Source organism: Alligator sinensis, unplaced genomic scaffold (assembly GCF_000455745.1).
Source record: "Alligator sinensis unplaced genomic scaffold, ASM45574v1 scaffold1077_1, whole genome shotgun sequence".
Classification (NCBI taxonomy): Eukaryota; Metazoa; Chordata; order Crocodylia; family Alligatoridae; genus Alligator; species Alligator sinensis.
The window spans coordinates 1,127,565-1,151,386 of NW_005842476.1; the positions used below are offsets into that span (position 1 = coordinate 1,127,565).

Consider the following 23,822-nt stretch of genomic DNA (forward strand, 5'->3'; position numbering starts at 1 on the left):
CCCCCCCGGTCAATCAGGCCAGCTCCCCCTCCATGTGCATCCAGCTCCCCTTCCCTGCATGCACAAGACAGCTACATCCCCAATCCAGTGAGCAGCCCAGCTCCACCTTGCCATATGTACAGCCCAGGTCCCCCCACCACTGCTTACAGCTCCCCAACACTGTGTGCACAGCACAGTTCCCTCCTCCGTCTCCCCCCCCCACCCCCAAGCCCCACAGTTGAGCAGGTGTCTCCTACCCCAAGCCCCTCACTGCATGCAGGTCCCAGTTCTCCCCCTTCTAGCCATGTGCAAAATGTGGACAGCCTGCCCTGCAGTGCAGGAAGTCTGGCTACCCCCCTCTCCCAGCTGTGAGCAGTCCTCCAGCAGCACGGGCAGCGTGACTCCCTTATCTGTTGTGCACTCAGCCCAGCTCCCTTCTCCACCCAGCGCACAATATAGGCAACCTGGGCTTCTCCTGTTGTACTGCCCTGCCCCCAGGCATGGGAGCAGACACCAGAAGCCAGGGGAAGGAGAAGGAGCCTAGAGACTTCAGTTGCCACAGCTGCAAAACCAATGGGTAGAGTGGCAGTCAGGCAGCAGCCCACAAGCTGTATGTTAACCCATGGGCCACATGTGGCCCACAGGCTGCCAGTTGGACAGCTTTGCCATAGGCCATGGATTGGGGGTCATACATGTGGTGCGTGCTTCAGCACCTTCTCTTCAGGGTGATCATTGCAGGATTTCCTGGAGCTGCTGACATAAGTAAACCTGCACACATCAGCTGTATGGAACAGCACCATGCTGTAAAACAGGAGGTCAGTGGAAAGAACCTCTGTCTTGAAGCACTTCTGGCTCACTAACTTCTGGAGAAATAACATAGAAGGCTGAGGGAATCCCAAGATCCTACTGGCTCAGACTGCTGCCTAAGGCCTAGGCATAGTATGGAGGAAAGGACATCTAATTTCAGATGGCAGGGTCTTAGTTATTTTTTTCAACCAAATTTGTAATCTCATAAAATATCCACCATAACCATAATAAAATGTTTTTTTTCCCCATAAAACTGTTAATTGGCATTAGTTATACTGCCATATTTTAATTCTCTATTGATTACGTCCCATATCAGCCTTCCATGATGGTGCCCAGGATCAGCAAGAAGGTGACTTGACTGGGTTTCTGGATCATCTTTATCTACCCTTTTAAAACATTAGATCAACATAAACTTTTTGCAGTCCTGCAGTTTCCTCTAGCATTCCAAGATTTGTTAAAAATCCTCATAAATGACCCCATTAATGCCCTTGGCCAATTCTTTTAATACTTCTGGCTGCAAATCAGAAGGACTTGCAGATTTTAAAATGATGTAATAGTTACTGTTTAAAAGCCTCTGTAATTACTGGGAGAATAAAGAAGATTCCATTTCTACTGTAAAACGTTAGTACAATATGCTATTTATTTCCAAATACCAAATAGAAATATTTATTGAATACTTTTGTCCCTTCTGTATCATGACTGATAGTTCGCCATTTTTATCTGGTATTTGTTCTATGTAATTGCTAAGATTAGTTTGTTCCATAGATAGATAGACAGATTCATAGATTGCAAGGCCGGAAGGGACCTTGGAAGATTATCGGGTCCAGCCCCCTGCACCAAGCAGGAAAGATAACTGGAGGGGTCAGGTGACCCCAGCAAGGTGACTGTCCAGTCTCCTCTTGAAAATTTCCAGGGTAGGTGATTGCACCACCTCTGCAGGGAGCTTATTCCAGTCTGGACACCCTGATTGTGAACAAGTTTTTCCTAATATTCAGCCTGAATTGGTCTTCCAGGAGTTTGTGGCCATTATTCCTAGTTTTCCCCTCGAGTTTCCTGGTGAACAGTTGCTCACCGAGCCCTTGATGTACCCCCTAGTGTAGCAGTGAGCTGCTACCAGGTCCCCCCTCAGCCTTCTTTTCTTCAGGCTGAAGAGTCCCCGATTCCTCAGCCTTTCCTCGTATGGCTTGTCATATAAGACTCTGATCATACAGGTGGCTCTTCTTTGGACTCTCTCAGGCTTGTCCATGTCCTTGTTAAAGTGGGGTGCCCAGAACTGGACACAGTACTCCAGCTGCGGTCTCACCAGTGCTGGGTAGAGCAGAAAAATCACCTCCTTGGCTTTGCTGGAGATGCATCGATTGATGCATACCAGAGTATTCTTTGCCCCACTGGCTACAGTATCACACTGCTAGCTCATATTCATACTGTGGTCTATTATTACCCCCAGGTCCCTTTCATTCGTGGTGCTAGTCAGTTTGGTGCCACCAAGCCTGTAGGTGTGTTGAGGGCTGCTCGTCCCGAGATGGTGCACTTTACAGTTCTTGACATTGAACTTCATCAGGTTCCAATCCGCCCAACTTGCCAGCCTGCCTAGGTCTGCCTGTAACTGTAGCCGATCTTCAAGCATGACCACGCTTTCCCATAACTTGCTGTCATCTGCGAACTTGGGCAGTGAGCTCTTCACCCCCGCATCCAAATCGTTAATAAAGATGTTGAAAAGTACTGGGCCAAGCACCGACCCCTGCGGGACACTGCTGCCCACTTCTCGCCAGGATGACACAGATCTGTTCGCTATCTTATCCAGCAGCCAGTTTCTCATCTACCCGACTCTCTGAGAGAAAGTTAAGCCCACAGTCCTTAAGTTTTCTCATGAGATCAAAGGCCTTTTGGAAATCTAGGTATACAACATCAACCTGCTCTCTCGTGTCCAGGTGGTGAGTTACCTGCTCATAGAAGGAGATGAGGTTGGTAAGGCAAAACCTGCCTGCAATGAAGCTATACTGGCTGTCATTCCAAATCTTACCTTCTGCAAGCTTATTGCAGATAGACTCCTTGATGAACTTTGTAGGATTTTCCCTAGGATGGAAGTTAGACTGGCTGGCCTATAGTTACCCAGGTCCTCCCTCCTGCCCTTCTTGTGGATGGGCACAACATTGTCCCTCTTCCAGAGAGTGAGAGAGAGATTTAATTGTCCTTAATCTTACTGGCCCAATATTGTCATTGATATCTTCCCTTACCAATTATTTACATTTCCTAACTGCTGACTTTTATCCATTGTCAAATCCTCTCTCTTTTTTTTTTTTTAGTGGGGGTTTGTTTTGCTTTGTTTCTGCTTTCACCTCTCTTCTCAAGCAGGACTGTGGAAAGGGGAAGTGAAAGTATCAATACAAATATGCCTTTATCTTATCGACTTGAAAGGATTTGGGGTGTGGAGGAACATACGTAATCAAACATTTTTAAACATTTCATAGTTATTATTCACATTTTTTACATTTAAATGTTTTCTCCCTCAAACTTGTTCAGGATTTTTTTTCCAGTTTCTGCTTTTTGGTCTTCTTAAAGTGCCAAATACAGGAACTCCTGAACGGGACTACAGTTCCATTTGCACAAAGCAAACAAAATTAGCTTACGATCACTCATGTGCAGGCAGGCAGTTTTTAGTTCAGTGATCAATTCACTTGTATCTATCAGAATGAAATGCAAGAGTTACAATAGTTTGTTAGGAAGTTATCATCTACAATTTTTAAAGACAGCAATATTGTTTTTACTCATGGTAGCATGAGACTGTCAACACATAACCCCAGACTGAAATCCCCTGAGGATACAGCAATTTTATCCCCTACACATTAAGGATGGGACTTTAAGGAGTGCTCATCCTGATTTCTTGTTTGATTGGGTGACTGCAGAAGAATCCCACTAGAACGTCATCTTATGACTGGCCGGTGCAATCAGAGATCCATCGGCATTTCAGGTTATATCCTTTAGACTTGCCAGTAACAGTACTTAACTGTCTGAAGCAGTTAATGGTATCTTGCCATTGGTATCCACCCCTTTCCTCTGGCTCCTGCTCTATGTTTCCTAAGCAATTATTTTACTATTCCAATCATGTGAATCAGTCTACCAGATTTTAAAGGCTTTCGCTCCTGTAACACAGGTGAAGGAAAAATAAGCAAATAGTGATGTTACTTGTTGTGAGCTCACAAGTTCAGCTCTCATCTCTTGCCGTTCTTGAGACTGGGAGCTGATGGGCAATTCTACTTGGCAAAACGTTCACCTGCCAAGGGCTTCTACTGCCACGTAGAAAAGAACAAACACAGCTAACAAAACCGTTCCGGTAACTGAGGCTAAGAAGCCCTGTTGGCTAACAGTTCTGCTTGGATTCAGGACATTGTAAACAGGCCTTATATTCACTGCTGTGACTCATTACCCACCATTACATCTGTGATATCAGATGCTTTTCTTTTAATTGTGACATTATGGAAGCCTGGACAAGCAGCCAAATATTGCTGAGATCTGGGGGTATTACTGAAGCAAGTAATACATAGAGCAAGACCATCCCTGTATAAAATTATCAGGAGAAATAAAGTTGAGCTTGGTGGCCCAAATCTCTCTTCCCCAGTCCTGATGGTGGTGTTAAATAATAGTACATAAGAAAATTTCTGTGTATATGCTGGATATGTCACTTGACCACTTTACAGCATACATCTCTGTCACAGGGTTGCAATTAAATCAAGGAGGTGGAGGTGGAGCTGGAGCGTAGTTTGATTACAGTGGTGGTTTCAACAGCAGAGCTAAGGCTGAGTTTTTCGTTGTAGCTGTGCCGGTCTGAGGACATAGGCAGGCAATTGGCTTTGGGTAGACATGATATATTTTATTAGACTAACTGAGTACAGGAAATGCTCGCTATTCACAGGTTCAGCATTCGTGATTTCAAATATTCGCGAATGCTGAACCCACACCTTAAATGCACCTTGCTGCCGCCGCGCTCCCACCACCGCCAGCGCAGCTGTGCACACCCCAGCCACTGGGGACACTGCGTTCATGAACGCAGACGGTGTTCACGAACACAGTGCCTTATTCACGGAGTTCACCATTCGTGGGGTATACAAGAACGTATTCCCCTGCAAATGCTGAGGGTCTACTGTAGTTGGAAAAAAGTTCTTTATAAGCTTTTGGGAGCAATCACCCTCAGCTAAGGCTGAAGCATCTGTGGTCTGGCAGCGATGTAGGACTACAAATCCCTCACCCCTCTTCCACTGCGGTGGAGTTCATTTTGTGGATGCTTTCAGCTGGCTTGAAGAATTAGGCTTGAGATGAAGTGGATCAGAAATTCAGTTTAATGTCTAAGTAGGGAAACAGGACAGACTGTCTCCAGTCTGAAGAGCGCTATTTTTTCAGGATCCTTAAAATCTTCCTAGATTCAGGAGATAGAGAGAGAAGATATTATTTCAGGACATCTTATATGGCAGATGATTGGTATATAATAGAAGATGCTGAAAAAATTATGAAGCTCAAGTTTTTCATCTTTTTTCAGCACTCTTTTTGCAACAGTGTATTTTCCAACTTATCTGAATAATATGTTCATGTTACAATACAGACCATATACTGTAGACTGGAAATTGTATAATTTACCTATCAATAGCAAGATTTATGTATTCTCACTTCCATGTGTTCTTAGAGAAATCAAGTAATGCATTCAAAGCATGTTAAAAGCTGTATTTTTACTGTCACAATGTATTCTATAAACTATTATGATCATAAAACATGCATCAAATAAATAATACAATCATCAACAGAGTTCAGATCAAATTTGCAATAGATTCCTCTGCAAATGGGAATATCAGATACTAGTTTGGCACTGGTGCGTGTCATGCTTAATATAAAATTAATTTCTGGTTCTGATTTAGTGAGCAACAAGCAAAAGCTGAAAGCAAAGCAAAAAAGAAAATGTCAAGCTGGAGCCAAAGATTTAGGGGCACAAATTTTAACCGGATACACAGGTTAATGTACAGAACATCTTAGTTCAACTACCAGCGAACAACAAATTTTTCAAAGGCCAGTATATTTTAAGGAGAGGATGGTAGAGGAAAGCAGTCTAAATTAATGCTCTGGGATTTCTTACAGAGTAAATTTACTGGAAAATATTTTAATCGGGGGTCAGCTCTGAACTCATTAATTATAGGAAAGTGGAAAACTGTACTTGGCCTCCGGTTCAGTCAGCCAGTCCTACCTCACGCAATATCTTGGTAACCATTTTCTGATTCATGATTGCCCTTAAAAATGCAGCTCTTTGAACTTGAAAAATTGAGCACAGCAATGATCCATCATCACCCACTTCTACATTCTGGTGAAGTGTAAGTTTGTATAATTCCTCAGTGTTAAATTTTAGACAAAAATATGATACCAAACGATCCGTAACTGTTAAGGTGAAAACATACTTCCTTCTAACTTGCCACTTTCAGTTGCATGCACCAGAAAAGTGATCTTTTGTACTACCGTTTTCCTAAGCTACGTCTCGAGCGGGACGTGAACTGTGTTTGTATAAGTCTGAGCTCAAACCCTTCAGTCATTTCTGAACTGGAAGAGTTGGGAAGTCTCTTTCTCCCTCTCTCAAAATACTCAAGCAACAGTGGAAGGTGGCATGTGGCCACAGTCAGACATCATGAGAGTGCTTGGTTCTACAATTGGTTCCATTTCGCCCAAGTCAGAAATATTTGAAAACTGCTTGGATAGCAAGTTTACTAGATAAGTCCCGAGACACGTCTGGAGAAACCCCCGTACTTCATATTGAGGGATGTCAGAGGCATGTATCCTTCCACGTGAGAGTCTGTTTATTAACATAGGGGAACTAAAGTAGGCAATGGGAAATATGGTGGTGTGGGGAGGAAATTCAGTCTGCTTGTACTAGGATCTTCTTTACATTATATCTTTCACAGAGGAACCTGGAGATAAAAAATGCCTCTCCTTAACCTGGTAAAACAGAGCAGTGTACAGGCCAGTCGCCAGAATTTGGTCTTCAAAGAGAGCAGCTCTGTGAAGGAGATACAAGGTGATATTTTGCTTGGACACAAGATGGCATCTATCTACATGAGGGATTTTCAAAGTGTGCCCTGCTGGCCAATTGCTGCCCTGTCACCCAAGGCTGATCCTTTGAATGGCTCTTCAGGGGCAAAGCTTTGGGAACCCCCAGTCTAGATCTCACTAACTACCTACGCATCCTGCCGTCTGAAGGAAACTCCCAGAACACTACCTTTTGATTGCTCCATTACTCTACTGTTACCATTAGTTCAAATAAGTTGTGACTAAACAACATTTCAGAGAGCTGCTCCCATCAGAGATGCAGCTTTCCTGCTCAGTAGGAATTATACTTGCTCACACAAGTCTTTGCCGCAGGAAAGCAGGACCCCATATAATACTTTGGAATCCACTCCACGCTTGAGGAGATAATGCCGTCTTGTACAAATGCGGAGAGCACCAGGAATGCACCGAACCGAGCACATAAAACACGAGCGACAAAGAAAACAGTAATTCTATCTGTAAAACCCCATCTCTCCTTTGCTCTGCAGTGATTTCCATCTGAACCTCATCAGTGGTGTCCAAGCACCTTTTCTAGCGCACTCAATGACATGGGTAATATGTGTCATCTGTGATTTCTTCTCTCACCTCATGGTGAAGTGTGTCCAGGGCACCATTTGCACTGGGAGTGTTTAATTTTCAGTTGTCTTGGACTCACTGAGCTGCTGTGTGCTAACACTGGAGGAAGCCAGATGCCCATCAAATTAAGTATCCCACCAGATCAGGCAGCTATTTCTACATCTGCATAGCAGGGAGATCATAAAAGTTTTTTTCTAATCTGTGAAAATCTATATTGCTAGGTATTATACACGGTCCAAGCTTCCAGAAGGCTCAAAGTCAGGCTGTGAGGATTGAGAACCAAATATTTTTTTAAAATGTAAATGTCTAAAGATTCATAAAGGTATTGAGAGGGACTACGTATAAAAAAAAATTTTTTAAAAATCACTAGAGTTGAACATATGTCATTCTGAAAATCCCACTAAAACTCCCATATGAAATACATACATAATACAGCTTTTCCTGGCTGTATTACAGCCTGCATGTACCTGCATATGATTACACCGTTCTTCAGCTCAGTGCTAGCTCTCTCCACCGCGACGGCTGGGGACACAGAAGTGAAGCTCTGCATGTGGCTGGAGGGCCAGATTCTACCCTCCCAGGTATCCCGTTCTCCCTTGTTCTCTTGTATCTTCTCCTCCAACTGGTTCTCTTCCACTGTTTTGGAGGTCCCCTTGTGCAGTGCATCAATTAAGTCCTCAGGTTCTCAGCTTAACTATGGCAGCTTCCTTACCCGCACCTGAAGAAATCCACCAACAGGCACCTCTCTTGCCAGAACCACCCCCCCACCTGCATGTCTTGGATAGAGACATGTAAGAAGCCTACCTGGGGTAGGTCCCATTCTAGGATCCAGATGGAAGTAATTAGGAATTAACCTGAGTCATGCCTCAGGAAGACAGCTCCACCAGCACTTGCTTTTATAAGTTTAGAGCAAACAGCAACAAGCTGTTTGGACAACAGACCACCTTGCTGTGCCCCTAGGCTGCTTGGAACCCAACCCTGACTCATGCTTAAACTTGGCTTGTGACCTTCCTTCCACCCCAGTTCTGGACTCCTGCCTTGTGCCCTTGTAACACAGGTGACCTGCCCCAACCACCCACACACCATTTAATTCCCCACAGAGCCCCACCTGGGTGGAAGTCTTGGCGGTCGGAGGCCCCACTGGGACAGAGCCTGCATAGGCAAAGGTGCAGACAGAACTAGCCACTAACCAGAGCGGTGCTGCTCTGATGGCAGGTTTCAGGGTCATAGTGTTTTCCACCCATGGCACTGCTGCTTCTTTTGCTATCTCCTAGAACAGGCCTGTTCAACTAGGGGCCACGCAGCCCCCAAGGGATTAACCAGTGGCCCTTTGCTCTCCTCCTGCAGCTGCCGCCACCGGAGTCCCTGAGCTCTCCCATCCCTTCCCCTGCTTCTGCTGCCTGCCCCATCCGAGGGGGAGGTGGAGTGGCAGAGTCTGTGGGGCTGACAGAGGCCAGGAGACTTGGGGGACCTGGGGACCTCACAGCTTGGATGTGTTGGTGCAGAAGGGGAGCTGCATGGTACAGCACATCTGTGCTGCAGGGGGTGCCCATGCAGCATGGGAAACTTTCACCACGTGGCCCAGGGGACATATGGCTGAGTGGTCTGTGGCCTCTGGCTACTCGGAAGTTGGACAGCCCTGTCCTAAAAGAAAGGAAATTCCCTTCTCTTCCCTTACACTGCTGGTCCTCACCAAACTTGCATGAAAGAAAGGCAGTGCGACATAGAGGGCCCCCAACTACTGAAACCCTCAAAACCTCCCCTGCTCACTACCCTTTTTCTGGTTTCCTGTGTAGCTAGGACTCTGGCTGGCCTAGCCAGTCTATCTAGGTAGCCTCACCTCCTGTTTAACACTGGGGAACACCCTATCAGCTCAGCAGCTATGTACAGCTCACTACCCTCACACAACCCTGCAAGAGAGCCAAACCAAGCAGATGCACACCAAAGCTACAAGGTTTCACCCTTCTCTCTCCAGGCCAGCACCACTCTGGTTAGTGGGCCCCTTGGTGCCACTAGGATGTGTTTTTCAAATGAAAAGTTACCAAGTTCCCTGATTGCCAGTGGAAGAAGGGGGGCCAATATATTCCCCCCTAGTAGAGAGGACTGTCAGACCCACTCTTCCCAGGGGTTTGGGGTGAGGCATGATGAGTACATCTGCCCAGAGTGGGCTTCTCAGGGATGTGTTGTGCTACGGAGAAGAGAAGCAACAACAGCCAGAGGACTGGTGTATGCAGACTGAGAAGTACTCACAGAAGGCAGTCGCTTGCAGCAACACCCCCATGCAGCAAGAGAAGGGGATGGAAGACGCACCTTGCTGTACTCATCTTGTTGCCACAGCGATCCCTAAGTGCTCACTGAGATGTCCCTGGTGACTTGGGCAGCCACCTCCTGTGCAGTGGGCCTGGGATCATTTTCCAGCACCTGTTAAGCTGGAAGGTCAGAGGGGAGGCACTAAAGAACAGACTCTTCAGACACCAGAGTGCCGACTACAGATCCTGGAAGCACTGGAGCAATCATCTATGGAGAACTGGGCTCAGGCACTATGTAGGGGCAGAAAGACTATCAATGATTTCTTGTAGCTCGTTTCATCTGGTCATCTGTGTCTGGAACAGCCAGAGACTTGTGGCCTATTTGGGTATTAAGTTAAAGAAACCCTCCCACGTAGACATGTCACTGGAAGTTTTGCTACCTGTGTAAGAAGGTCCAGTTTCTCAACAGCTTCCACTGACAAGATTTTGTGGCCTAAGAACTTGTAGCAGGACCGAGCCCCAAAGGAAGACATGACTGAGCTTGTACTCCAGTCCAGCTTCCTGGAGTATACTACCCTTTTTCTCTTGCCTGCCACACCTTGATGGTAAAAAGGAGGCTGCCCCAGGGTCCCTGAGTGAGCCCTTGCTTGCTTCAGGCCAGTGGGTCTCTCCTATACCCAGCTGACCCTCATTACTATTTTTCTACCTTTATGTGGGGGCCCCCCCTGTGGCCCCATGCACACCTCAGGGTACCAGTCTCCTCCTGCCCCTATATCAATGCCCTTGCCTCACAGATCTTGGCCTTATAGTCCTTGCTGTCTCTGGTCTCTGGGCCCCTTGGTCCTGTATTGCATCTGGTCAAAGCCCCCTTGGTATTCCTGAATCAGGGCAAAGCTTTTCTTGGTTTGGCTCAGCCCCTCTGGTATTCCTGGCCCAGGGCAAGGCTGCTCTTGGTTTGCCTCAACTCCTTTAGGAAGGCCACCACCAAACCTGGAAGGCCTCTATGCTAGGTGCTCCTGCGTCACCCCTGTGGCCTCCAATCCAGCCCTTTCAGCCACACCCAGCCCTCCAGTATAAACTAGAACAAAAGTCCAAGGAAGCACTTCAAACTCAAACCACTTCAAACTGCAAACCCTCTGGGTCGTCAGACTACCATCGAGCCCCCTTCCCATTTTCTGGCTCTCAGCCTTCTGAGCACCTGCCATGGCTTGCAACTCTCACTTGCCACCAGCCTGAGCTGGCAGGAGCTCCTCTCCTAGCCAGCTTCAGGGCTGCACTGCCCCTCTGCCTCAGGGACACAGGCTTAATCCCCTAGGCTCCTCTCCTTCTGGTCAGGTGATCCTCTGACCAGCTGCAAGTGTACATCCTCTGTGTCCAGGCAGCTTACTGCTGCTATTCTGACTACCATAGCACTGCCCTTCCTGCCTAACCAGGGCTTTGCTCTACCGTCCTATTGCTGGGCAGCTAGCTCCACAGCAGGCACTTACAGCCTATGGGTCCCTGGCTGCCTACTCCCCTAAAGCCAGCCCATAGTCCACTGTTTCGCCCACCTGGGGACATCCCTGATGCAGCATATCCCTTCAAGTAACAGGAGCTCCTGGCTCCCTGGTACAGAACCACTCACAAACTTATATTTGAAAGCTGTCACAAACTAACACAGAACAAGGCCTGGTTCATGCTGGTGAGTGCCTGATGGAGGAGATCTGACAGAAGACAGGTTGCTGGTGGGGAATTTGGGGCAGCACACAGTGGCTACAATTTCTCCCCACCTGGGAGAATAGATCAGCTTCTCACATTCAGGACACAGAGAAAACTCATCTGAGGGACAGATCTCTGATTTCTCCTGACGGCCACAGGCTGGGATGCTTTGGAATTTTAGAGGTTAGAAATCTACTTTGCAGGTCAAGAAAGATATACTTTTAAATGCAAAGCTCCCTACCCTGAGCATGGGTGAAGGCAGAGCAGTGACCTAGGCCTTCCAGAACAAGCTTGCATGGCAGAAATTCTAGCAACAAGCACCATGGATGCAATGCTGCCTCCTTCCAAGGAGAAAGAGAAACCTTCAAGATGGTCTCAACAGACTTGTGAAGTAACTGTGGTATGTCTGGGGCTTTTCTAGGTGGGCTGCCATCAGTCTCTTCTCGACTCCTCTGGAATTATGGATGCCAGGGTTTCAAAAAAGACCTGGGGAAAAAGGCCCAGTTTTACAGCCAGTAATGACAGGCTGCAGTCTGAGTAGAGCCTACTGTCACCTGGGAGGCCTTCAGAAACTTACTCCAGGCCATGTCAAGTGCTGTACAAGTTGCTGATATTTCTAGACACCAAAGGCAGCAAAACTCCCTGCCTGGCTAAGGATTCAGCACTGAGACTGACAAAGATCTCAGAATCGCAAAGCTTTCCAAATGGCCAAGGAAGAAAAAGTTCAAATCACACTGATGCTGCCATTTCTGATGTCTTGCAATCCACTGACAGGAGCAAGGAGACTACAGCCCTGAAAGAATCAATGGTGGAGACAAGAAGGAACATGAAAAGGCTCAGCACAGATCAAAGTCACTACAAACAGAATTGGGCAGTCATTTTTCTCTCCCTGAAAGGAGAACAGCCACATATGGAGCATGTCCCCAGGGACATCATAAGCCTCAATGGATATCTGCCAAGCAGTGACACCTTTGGTTACAAACCTTTCATAAGACTTTGCAGCTAGAAGGTAGTTGGCCATGTAGAAGGAAGCTGCCATGTATCCTTCACAGATAGCAGACCTGGGATGACCAGGAGAACAGCACCCCAACTCACCCTTAAGTCCCCAGCCATGAGCTCCCCCAGCACTCGGGCACCTTGGGCTGCACCCTGCTATGCTACCTTGCCCCTGGCAGGAAGGCAAAGCCTTAAGTAGTGGGAGCCTGGGGGCCATAGTTTAACTTCTCGCAGGCCACCAGTTGAACAACCCTGCACCAAGGCATTAACCCTTTATGAGGTGTCCTAAATAATCTGGGACTGACAAAGTCCTGGAATAAACGATTACTTATTTTCTGGGAAAATCACAAATGAGAACAATGGGGGCAGGTTTTCATTTGGAACTACTCAGACCTCCCCAAGGCTATGGGCATAAACAGCTGCTCAGGGATTGTTCTTGGATGGCCTGTGGAACGGAATTACCGACACAGCTCCAGCGACTCATCAGCATCCAAATAGCTGCAGCAGCGAGCAGTTTCCCCACAGTTTCTTACCATCCTTTGGTAAGAGACCAGGTCCTACTATGACACTTTGAGATAACCCGTTGAGTCCCATTGAGTAGCTTGACCCCATATGCACCCACAAGTCCCTACCCCAAGAGCTCACTGTCCCAAAGGACCAAGCCAGAGAGGAGTGGGACAGAAAAGCGCCAGGAAGGTAAACTGACCTGCCCAAGATGACACAGCAGGTCTGTGCCTGAGGAGATCCCAGGGGTCTGACTATTCCAGCCAGTGCTCTCTGTCTTGAGTGAGCAGGACAAGGAGGCAGTGAAGTCAAGTCACCCCTGGGCACCATGTCTGTAGAACATGCAGCAAGACCTGCCTATTATCCACAACCCCCTTCAGCAGCAACTCTGAGACATGAAGCAGTTGTCATAGTTTATTCTGTTGAACAGAGGAAATGGAGAGCTACCACCTGATGCAGTGATGGGACTAGCCAGGAGTGCTCTGCACTGCCCCCAACTACCTTGGGCTAGAAACAAGCAATACAAACAAGCTCCTTGCCATTGCTCCAGCCCCTCCATACACGGGGTGAAACATGCTCTTTTAAAAACAGACCTGACCCCCCAAACCCCACAGTGACTTCTCAGCAGCTCAGAGGAAACTTGCTCAGAAGTGAAATCTCCCTGGACAGGAACACAACTGACAGTGTTTTGGGTGGGTCCTTCCATGCAGGTGTTTACAGATGATGCAAGGATGAAGGACTGTCAGGCACTGCAGGGACAGATATAATGTTTGAATAGGAGACCTAGAAAAATCAGTCAGGTTCATCACAGACACAGGTTCATCACGCCAGTGCACTGGGGGAGGTGAGAGACAGTGTCACATTTCCCCCATGCAGAGAGACACTTGGGGAGCAACAAGTAACCATGGGGTGGCCCCAAACAACAAGTTCACTAGAAGTTTGCCAGATGAGATGATGCCAAAAAAACACCCTGTGATTAGGATCTGTCCACACAGACGGCCCTGGCACAAAGAAGGTAAAATCCCCACACTCCGCTCAGCTCCGGTGTGACAGCACCTGGACATTTACTGGGTTCCATGGACAACTTTCAAACTAAGAATGGGCAGCACAATGAAAAACATCTGGGAAAGCGAGGGACTGGATGACCCCCTGGGTTCTTCCTTTCCCTGCAGTCTTAATTTCTGAATGCTTGTGGCCGAGGATGAGATGCCTGAAAAGGTCACAGAGCAATTTGGGAGGCTCCAGGCCCATCAGCACATTGGGTTGGCCAAAACTTCCAACTTATACTTCAAAAGAAACCTTGCTGCACTGCAGCCAGAACATGATACTGTCTGGGGAAGTTGCCTCCATTTGGCTAAAACACCTGGAGATTGTTTGACTGAACACTGTCACTACCAGATAGGAGCACAGAAAATCTCTGCACCTGCATGTATTATCACTGAAATTCAGATTGCATTTCCCTGGTGGTAGCTCATTGAGAAAGCAGCTTTCCTGAATGCAACCATTAGTGAACGAAGAACAGAGATCGAAATACTCATGAACCAGGTCCTGGAAGTGATCTCACTAACACATGTAAGTATAATTGGATGACAATAAATCTGGCAGGGAGGGAGTGCTGTGTCCAGGGTTTGGACCAGGACTTAGGACCCTTGGTTGTATTCCCAGTTCTCTGATTTGCTGTGGGATGCTGGGCAAGTCACTCAACCTCCCTGAGCCACAGGAATGAGACTCTTCAGGGTCACAAGGCCATTGGAAAATTTTAATTCATGTGAACTCAGTGCTTTAAGATACTTGGAAGATGCTAAAAAATGCACAGCATTATCCCCAGGGTGAGGGCTTGTCCCAGAGTGCACTTGTACTATATCTATAGTCCAATGGGTAGAAAAGAGTGATGCCCATCTGAGTGTCCCATGAGATCATAATGAGAGGTAACAAGGGCATGTTGTATTGGGAGCTTTCACACCAGGACAGATGGAGGAATGGTAAAGATACAGCAGGTGGGCAAGGACCAGTTTATACAGGGACCCACCCTGTGCCAATAGGCAGAAGTGGGAAGAAAAGCATTAGAGCAGCCAGGCAGAGCAGCAACACTGCGTTCCCCTTCCTCCTCCTGTTGGAGTCTCTCCAGCAGTCCTCGTCATGACCAGCTTATCCTCTGCTCTCTGGTCAGACAATGGGACAAGCTAGTTTATTCCTTTGTTCATCTCACTGCAGAGGCATCATGGGTAGAAAAACCTTAAATGCAGGTAAAAGGATTTGGCTGACTACCCATCAGCTGATTCAGGGTCTGCAGTGCAAATCAACCTTTAAGTTTCTCTCTTTACTGAGACTGAACACATTTTGATTCTGTGGGATGAGGTATCTGTCAGATAGTTTATAAGGACAGGGCTTGATCTTACACTCGCTTCTTGTGGGGATCCTGCCCACCTTTCCTAAAAGCAGTGTTTGTATTCTGCAGCTCTCCTTCCATGCTTTCCTTAGGATAGTCACTTCTGGATCACCATCACTCAGTTATAAAAGAAATACCCGTGGATAGCAAACCTACAACAGTGTGCAGACAACAGGATCACATCAACATCCAGCCACTTTATCAGCCTGATTTAAAAAGCAGGGCAATGGGAGACTATCAAAAGGAGACATTTTGCATTTGAGAGATTTTGTGCTTCACGGCATTTTTAAGCATGAACTAATGAAAACAGGTAATGGTGAGGGAACAGTCTACAAATATCTGAAAGGCTGCCATAAAGAGGGAAATGTTTTTCCCCTTATTGCAGAGGGTAAGACATGAACCAATGACTTCAAATTGCAGCAAAGTAGATTTAGAAAAGATCTCAGGAAAAAGCTTTCTTACTGTTAGAACAGGCTGCCCTGCAAAGCTGTAGAATTTCCTTCGCTGGGCATTTTCAAGAAGGCACAGGGTAAGTATTGGATAGGGATGTTTAGGAACAGCATGGTCTCTTCCAACCTGATGATTCTCCAACCAGAGTTCATGATGAGTTTACTCTGACTTTCATAATCTTATAACAAATAAAAACAGGAGAGTCAGGTAACTGGCTTGGAATACCAGAGCTGGAAATTCTCAGAACTAAACCTGAAATCCCACACAGCATCAGCTTCAGCAGACATTTGCAACCGTGCCATATTCTTGGATCACTGTTTATTCCTTTTTCTAACCCTCTCTTCAGATCAAATTCGTTATTAACCAGACAATCTGAGCACAGAAAAAAGGACACTGATGGGAACACAACTTCTTAAGCAGGTTCATTAAAAGAAGGGTCAAAGGTCAAGCACTGTTTAGATCAGGGGCCCTACAGGCCACAAGCCCCTCAGGCCCATCACGCAGGACTGCCCCTTTGAAATAGGTTTTCAGGTGTAAAACTCTGGGAATCCCTGGTGGAAACCCTGGTCTAGAGGAACTAACAACTTAAGAAGTTTCCTTGTTTCCAGGATTGTGCAAAAAAAGGTGGATTTTCTCTCCCTCCACATTCTCCTGCCTCTCCTCTTTCCCCTTCAAAGCAAAATCCAATCATCTCCCATCTCGTCACTAACTGGTCCACTATAACAGTCACCACTGTCCTCTTTCTCCTCCAGCATCAACCTTTTAAGATGTTTGCGGGGCCACATTCTCTGCATATTATCCCGCAACATCATGCCAGAAAGGGAAGGAAGTGCTATTATTCCAATTTTAAAAAGGGTCAACTAAGGCACAGAGGGCATTCATACACATGCTCTGGGAGTGGGGATGGGGGACACTTTAATTAAAGCTTCTTTTGAAATCCTGGCTCCGAGTCACTCTAATGAAAGCTCCCTGAGTGTCTTGTGTATCCACAGACCCATGCTTCAAAATGGCAGTGGAGGCACCAATTGAGTCTGCTTCAACACACTGTAATTACTGTACATCAGAGCAGCCCCCCTGTTCATGTACAGGGACCCCCCCCCAAAAAAGGGCCAGATTTTCTAAGGTCATTAAGCTCATACTGCTTTTCAAATTCTATGATTAAATGAACTGCTCAAAATGCATAGAAAACTTGTGGCAGAGCTGGGAATGGGAAATGGATCCCCCACATCACAGGGTAGGGCCCTAATCAATGACTACTTTCTTTTCTCCACAATCCCCTCCTGGCTTCTACAGCCCTCACCCTCCGGTTTTAATTTCAACACAATACTTGCTGTCAGTCACATACATAGGACATTAAGATGAGAGGCAAAATGTACCTGTTACAAGGCTATATTTGAAGTGATAAAAAGGTGTTGATCTTTTTCTTGTTTTTAAGATTGTAGCAGCATCTGAACCACATGAGGATATTTTTTGGTAGCCGTTTGTTTGTGATTCTGCAGGAAATCACTTCTACCTATTCTGAGTCTCATGAGAAGACTACTACTCTGAGGCCCTGGAAAACTGAGACTATAGGCAGCACACGTGCTTTTGCAAATTATGCTGGCCAAGAATTGGAATAATTATACAAAAATTTAACACACACAAATGGAAGAACTAATTCCTAGCTGTGCTTAAGGGCTCTGCTACATGTTCAAATTAAAGTGGGAGAGAAACCAGTGATAGAGTTGTTACACATTTTCAAGCACTAACTTTATAGCTGGTTGGCTCATTTTATAGCTAGTCATTTTTATCAGGTGGTAATTACTTTGCATGTGTGGCTAATCTAAATTTATTGTGCAATTAACCTGTTAATTGCATAATATATGCAACATATAGCAGGGGCCCCAAGAGGCACTGAGCACAGCTCTGCAAAGGGACCAAAAATGCTGGATCTGTGCTGGGCTGGTTCTGAATTACCCTCACCACACAGCTTGTAAGATCCGTTCCAGCAGGCAAGGATAAGGAGGATCTACCAGCCACACCCCCCAAACTAGGAGCTGGAAACGGCATCAACTAAAGTGACTGATCAATCCTGAAGGCAATCTAAAATTAAAAAGAAATAGACAGTTCTCTGAGGTACCCGATTAAATTCACTAGACTGAATTATTTTCCATTAGTGTCCAGGCTGAACATTGTGATCTCCTGAGTTTTGTTAAAACAACGACATGCTGATTGCACGAGAAGCGTAGAGAAAAGAAAATTCCTAACTAAGCTTTTGAAATGGACTAAATATGTTTAATTCCAGTCTCTGGCCTTGGAAATCAGGAAGAGGAAAATTAACCCTTCCCCATCCCACCTCCTTAAAGAAGTCTCTACTTATCTCCGTTTCCTTGAAGGTTTATGCCTTCTTGTGCAATTAATTCGGTATCATACTTACCATGCATCCCTTCAAGACACTGTAGTACTTTTCAGCACACTGTAGGACAAGGTCTCTTTTTTAAATATTGTAAAATCTCAACGTCCAGCGAGATTATGCCAGCCTTTCCCTGCAGACTCCAGGCACACTTGTGTTGCGCATTTTCGTTTAGAGTTTCCATATGCTGCAATTTGTAACCATGTTTTAGTGCAGGCTAGTTCATGTGGTTACAAACTGTAGCATGTACAAACTCTGGTTGTGAACTGCTTATACATACTTCAGTGATTTAATCACGTTTGAAACACTACTGTGGGAAGTCTTGGTACTGAATTTTTCAGAACTTATCTCCTCTTCTCTTTAACCCTGACAACTTACCTGCTTAGTTTGTAGCTTCCTCAATATGTTTAGTTCTTCATGATCAGCCATCATCCTCCTATCGTTTCTTTTAATTCATTTCCCTTTTTCAGGGTGATGTAACCAAAACTGTAGATGAGGCCAATACTGTATACAATTTATTTTATCCTTATTAAGACCGATTTCATGAAAGCACTTAAGTATGTACTTCAGACACTTATTTCCTTCTTGATCTTCTTAGCTTCAATTACATATTCATAAAAAATATGCAAGACATGCCAAAAATATTTTTAGCTTACCATATGGAAACTAAGATCACTGCTTAGTTCATTAGAATCATAGATTTATATTCCTTTATAAAGCATATAGGAAATGTGTGGAATTCATCTCTATGGGAAAAAGTTAAGATAAATACTGTGTCAGGAGTTGCTAAAGTAACTTTTTGGCAACATTTAAATGTATGAAAGCTGACAGAGATCTAGATAACTAAGCCTTATGCTTCAGGGCATAAAACGATCTGATGCAGGAAATAATCTTCAACAACTGTTCACACCTATTTGAACACATTATGGAACGGGTGATAATGGATTAATGGCATTATTACTGCAGCATTACCGGATTTTTCTGCCCACATATCTCAGAAGCTTCAGTTACTTGCAAATACCACAGACTGGATACAAATCCAATTTGATTTATATACCAGGGGTTCCTAAACTGTGGTACGTGTACCCCTGGGAGTAGGCCAGACATCTCTAGGGGGTACGTGGGAGAAATTGTGTAATGGCAGACTTATTCATTATAATAATTGGCTTTAAGGTGTTAAAATATAAAATGTATGCTGGTAGGGGTACATGGCACCTGGTAAATCTAAAAGGGGTTATGTCTGGGAATCTCTGCCATGTACCATTTGTGTTCCAGTAAAAGCATATTTATATGATGCTCTCGGATGCTGCCTGTGCATATCTTTTTATACGTAGGAATTATGACAATAAGACTAAGCAATTTAGGCACATTTTCCAAAGTTCACAGCACTCTGTTTGGAACAGAAGTTGCTGGGTGTTGAGCAGTTTTAAAAAATTGAGACCCCTACTGTTATTGGTGATTGCACTACTGTCTAAAATACACATAGGTGCTTCCCAGGCAAGGGAAGGTTTGATCCATGCCTTAAAGGATTTATAGTCTAAGGTAACACGGGAAAGGGATATAATGCACAAACAATAAAGGGTATGAGAAACACAACACCTCAGTTTATTTTAGTTGTACACAATTCACGCCATCCTCATTCTGATAGAACCCCCAGCTGCACCTGCGTCCTTTCGACAGGAAGCCTTCTTCTCTTTTGTAGATGAGCCGTCTATTTGTGAAATGAATGAATGAAACAAATAAGTCAATGACTATTGTCTGTCCAAACCCTGTTACACCAGGAACAAACAATACTGGGGTAAACTATAGGATTTGCTGCTCAGAAGCACATATTAGCTGTTGTTCTGTAGTTACATTTACACACTCCCATAGCTGTGTAAGCGAGCTAACGTGCTACAGCATAGTCTCTGAATAAAACAGAGTTAAAGTTACAAAGTTTTGCTTCATATATACCCCCTAAGGGCGCACACATGTAGGAGCATGCATTTCCTGCAGGACAAATAGCGGTGGCACATATTTATGCTCCTGCTATTTGTCCCCATACATGCCCCTGCACGCATGCTGTGGTGCATAGCAAAGGGGCCCGGGTGGGGCAGGGGAGGCTGGGTCCAGCACTTGTGTTGGCCCCAGCAGCCTTAGCTGGAGTCCTGGGGGCCTCCTAGGGCAGCAGTGGCTCTGAGCTGGTCGCTTGGAGCCTGGCTGGCAGTCCGATCATGCAGTTTCGGGTGGCGCACACTGCTGCCATGTGTGCTGCACCACTTTTTTTTTTTTTTTTTAGCAGCTTTTTTTTTTGACACCGGGATTGAGTGCCACAAAACACACGTGCGCGCTCATGGGGATGCAACCTAAAGGAGCATGCAGATATAACAATTGCATCATAACAGCTGGTGTGTGTCCCTTAGCAGCAAATCCTCCTTCCCTTTTAAAGCAGTTGAAAGTTGTCTGTCCACAGCCTCAGTCACGGGATGAACGGTTGTCTACATATACAGCAGCAAATGCATCACAGCTGCCAGTTCCCAAGAGGTTGTTTCCATGGTGACCTATTTGCATTAATGGATACAATAAAGAGGTATGAAAATCAAGAGGACTGGAAGTGAAAGAATAATGATACAGGACAATCAGCTCAAGATAGAATCTAAGTTTGTTGTAGAAAACTCTTCAAGTTTGGAACAAGTCTTACGTTTCCCTTGGTTCAGAAAAACACTTGAGTAGAGGAGTAAATCCTACTGCAGTTCCACCTCAGCATGTGCTTCGAGTCCAGTAAGGTCAATGGGGCTTAGCAGTGCTTGTTCCCAGTCTCTCTCACCCCAGTCACATTCACAGTGCTAGTTATCACAGTATCCCTGTCTGGGTGCCAGATGCATAAAGCAAGAAAGTCTGAAAAGACTCGATGCTTTGGATAAATTGCCTAGTTGGCTTAAACTTCCCACATACGTGCACACACCCTTCTTGTCACTGCACTGATAGATTTTATTAAGAAGGTGAAGTATCTGTTGTCTTCTTGATTTAGTAAACTGATCAGCAGGAGTGGGGTGGTAATTTTCCAGCTCTATTGTGTAGGGTCTGCCCAACTCAGTTGTTAAAATTGGCTGTATTACAGATATTCAAATTTATCCCTCTGAGTTCAAGAGATTGGTTTAATGCATCCCCAAGAGTAGCCAATCCTGATTCAACACCTGATTTGAGCCAGAGGAGGCCTACAAGTAATTCATCATACATGTTAAAAAATTTCCCTAGAGTGGAGGGAAATATATTCTCGGTTTATCCCTGTGCCCTCAAGAACTGGCTTTTGTCCCTATCTTTATTTGTAAAGGCTGTATCAGGAGGCTGTATTCGGAAAGGAAGCCAAGACACATACATACGTACATACTATTAACATATCTACTGAAATTATTTCTACAGAGAAAAACTCATCCTTACAAACACTAACATATTTATAGACTTACAGGGGTCATACAATGAGCTCCCTACCAACTTTAACAGCTCTGTATGAAAGTAGAGAGAGGTTTCATCTCTATATATACTTTGCTATATTGTATTGCTATGGGAGAACCTAAAAAAATTAAACGTACTTAAAACATACAAAAAAAAAAAATCATCAAGCAAAATAAGCAAGATTTAGTTATGTTCATCATAGCAAGAAATGCAATTTATTCATACTACTCTGTTATTCACTTTGGTTGAATCTGTCCTCCTGCTATTTGTGGTTCTCTGCTTTAAGACAAAGTGCCTAAGGATGGAGTCTCAGGTTCCAAAAGCAAATCTAAGTGTTATACATGGGTTTGCATACTCGAGGCAAAACAAAATGCAGAGGATCAGTCTGTCTGTTTTTAAAACTTCTTTAGTCTTCTTCCCTTTTACTTTGTTCAGATAGTTGGAGGAAGTGAGGCTTTCCTGTACTGATGATTATCTCTAAACACAGGCACGTAGTTCAGGGTGAAATCACACTGCGGATCAGTGCCATGAGTAGAGATGGACAGAGGGCAGGGAGAAGGGGGAGGGAGGGGAAAAGGAACAGGACAGGACAAGTTTAAGAGCATTAAAACATACGTTTGAGCTCAACCAAAAGATTAGAACTTTGTGTAGGACTGGGTGGGTAAAATTCTATGCTTCATGCGGCCTCTACAATTTCTTTTGCTTCTTCATATTAACCCACTTCTCTTCTTGACATTTTTCTCCATTAAAACCCGTTTCCCTTAATACTATAGTAGTATCAAGACTAGTTTTATGGCAGTACTAGTTCCCACTAGTTCCTTTTTTATGGTTCAATTAAAGACTTCCTGAAAATCTAAGGGGAGCAACTTTTTACATTCAGGAGCAATAGATGGAAGAAAATCTTAATACCACCCCCCCCCCCCTTCCAAGCATAGCACCCAACTTCCAGTATTGGTCAGACATACTTGAACACTGTTGGTTTTTCACACACAAATCTGTTCTGTGCTCAGAAGTCTGTTGTTAGCAGCCCTGTGAAGAATCAGCTTAAGATTCAGGTGAAGAGTCAGCTTTCAAGGGGCAATGGTGATATGCTAACAACAACTATAAACACCAAGGTAAAACTATTTATAAAACATGCATTATGTACACAGAATGTTAAAAACTAGGCAGGAATTACTGAGTAGATGCTAGGGGGCTGTGGGTGAATTCTTTATGATACAGCATATAAGCAGAGAGCAATTTAATTTGGACCCAGCAGGTGATGTAAGCCATTTCAATCAGCAGCTTACACATGTCATCGGAAAATGCGATGTTTGCGAGTACAAAGGGCAACTGTAAATAATTTTGGTTGCCTCAGCTGTTAAGGCTTTGTTCTCTCAGGTTGTGACCTTTCATATTTCTGTACCCCCTCCCATATAATGCTATTTTTATAAATAGCCAAGATTACCAGATGTCCTGTTGTCATCCACCTCTATACCAACACAAAAATTGCATTAGAAGGCTGTGAAACTTCTGATGACAGTTCTGCTACTTCTAGGCCGCAGGTCAGACTTACGCTCTCTGATCGACAAAAATAAAATAAAAAATATAAAGGTTTGTGTAGGACGGGTGTGTGGGGATGAAGGAATATTCAAAAAGCTGACAGATGAACACTAGACATGTGTTTCTTCATGTCAGTGGTCCACTAAATATGTTTTGAGTATAACACATCTAGGATATGGGACCAGCACAAAAGGAGGCAGAAATTGCCAACCAGTATCACCAAGGGCATGGGTCAGGAATTTTTTTTTTTTTTTAAACAATAGAAACATGTTTATCTGCTTGAAGAACCGATATACATCTTTCTGCCGTTTCACAGGAATTTCCCCCCCCTATAAATCCATTTTTTTTATTCCATATGTAGATTCTCCATGAAATAAGACCTCAAAAGAGAGAGGTTGCAAAGTGTCACAAAAAACTGTCAAAATAGTCAACAAAAATACAAACTACCCTTCAGAGAAATGAGGAAGACACTGATGTCTTGTCTCAGTGCAATAATGGGGCAGCAAAAGGGAGTTCGACTAGACCACTAAAAGATGCCTTCTTCAGGTATGTTTTGAGTCCCAAAGTATAATCTACAATGTGCTCCAAGCAGATAAATCATTCATTAAGACAGTGATGAGGTCTGCAACTCCTCTTAGGTTTTGCACCCCTGACCATTGTAGTAACTAAGCTCTTACTCCAGAAAATACACGGGCAGAAATGAATGAATGAATTTTTGTAGCTGCTG

At 44.8% G+C, this 23,822-nt stretch overlaps 1 protein-coding gene across 1 annotated transcript in view; it reads right to left on the minus strand.

The window, feature by feature from the left end:
- Positions 1 to 19,709: 19,709 nt before the first annotated feature.
- CCNY (cyclin Y) overlaps positions 19,710 to 23,822 on the minus strand; it is a 91,818-nt gene continuing 87,705 nt past the window's right edge. Inside the window, exon 10 of the mRNA XM_025212607.1 lies at positions 19,710 to 20,658. The gene's annotated coding sequence lies outside the window, so the exon portion shown is untranslated. The remainder of the gene's footprint in view (positions 20,659 to 23,822) is intronic.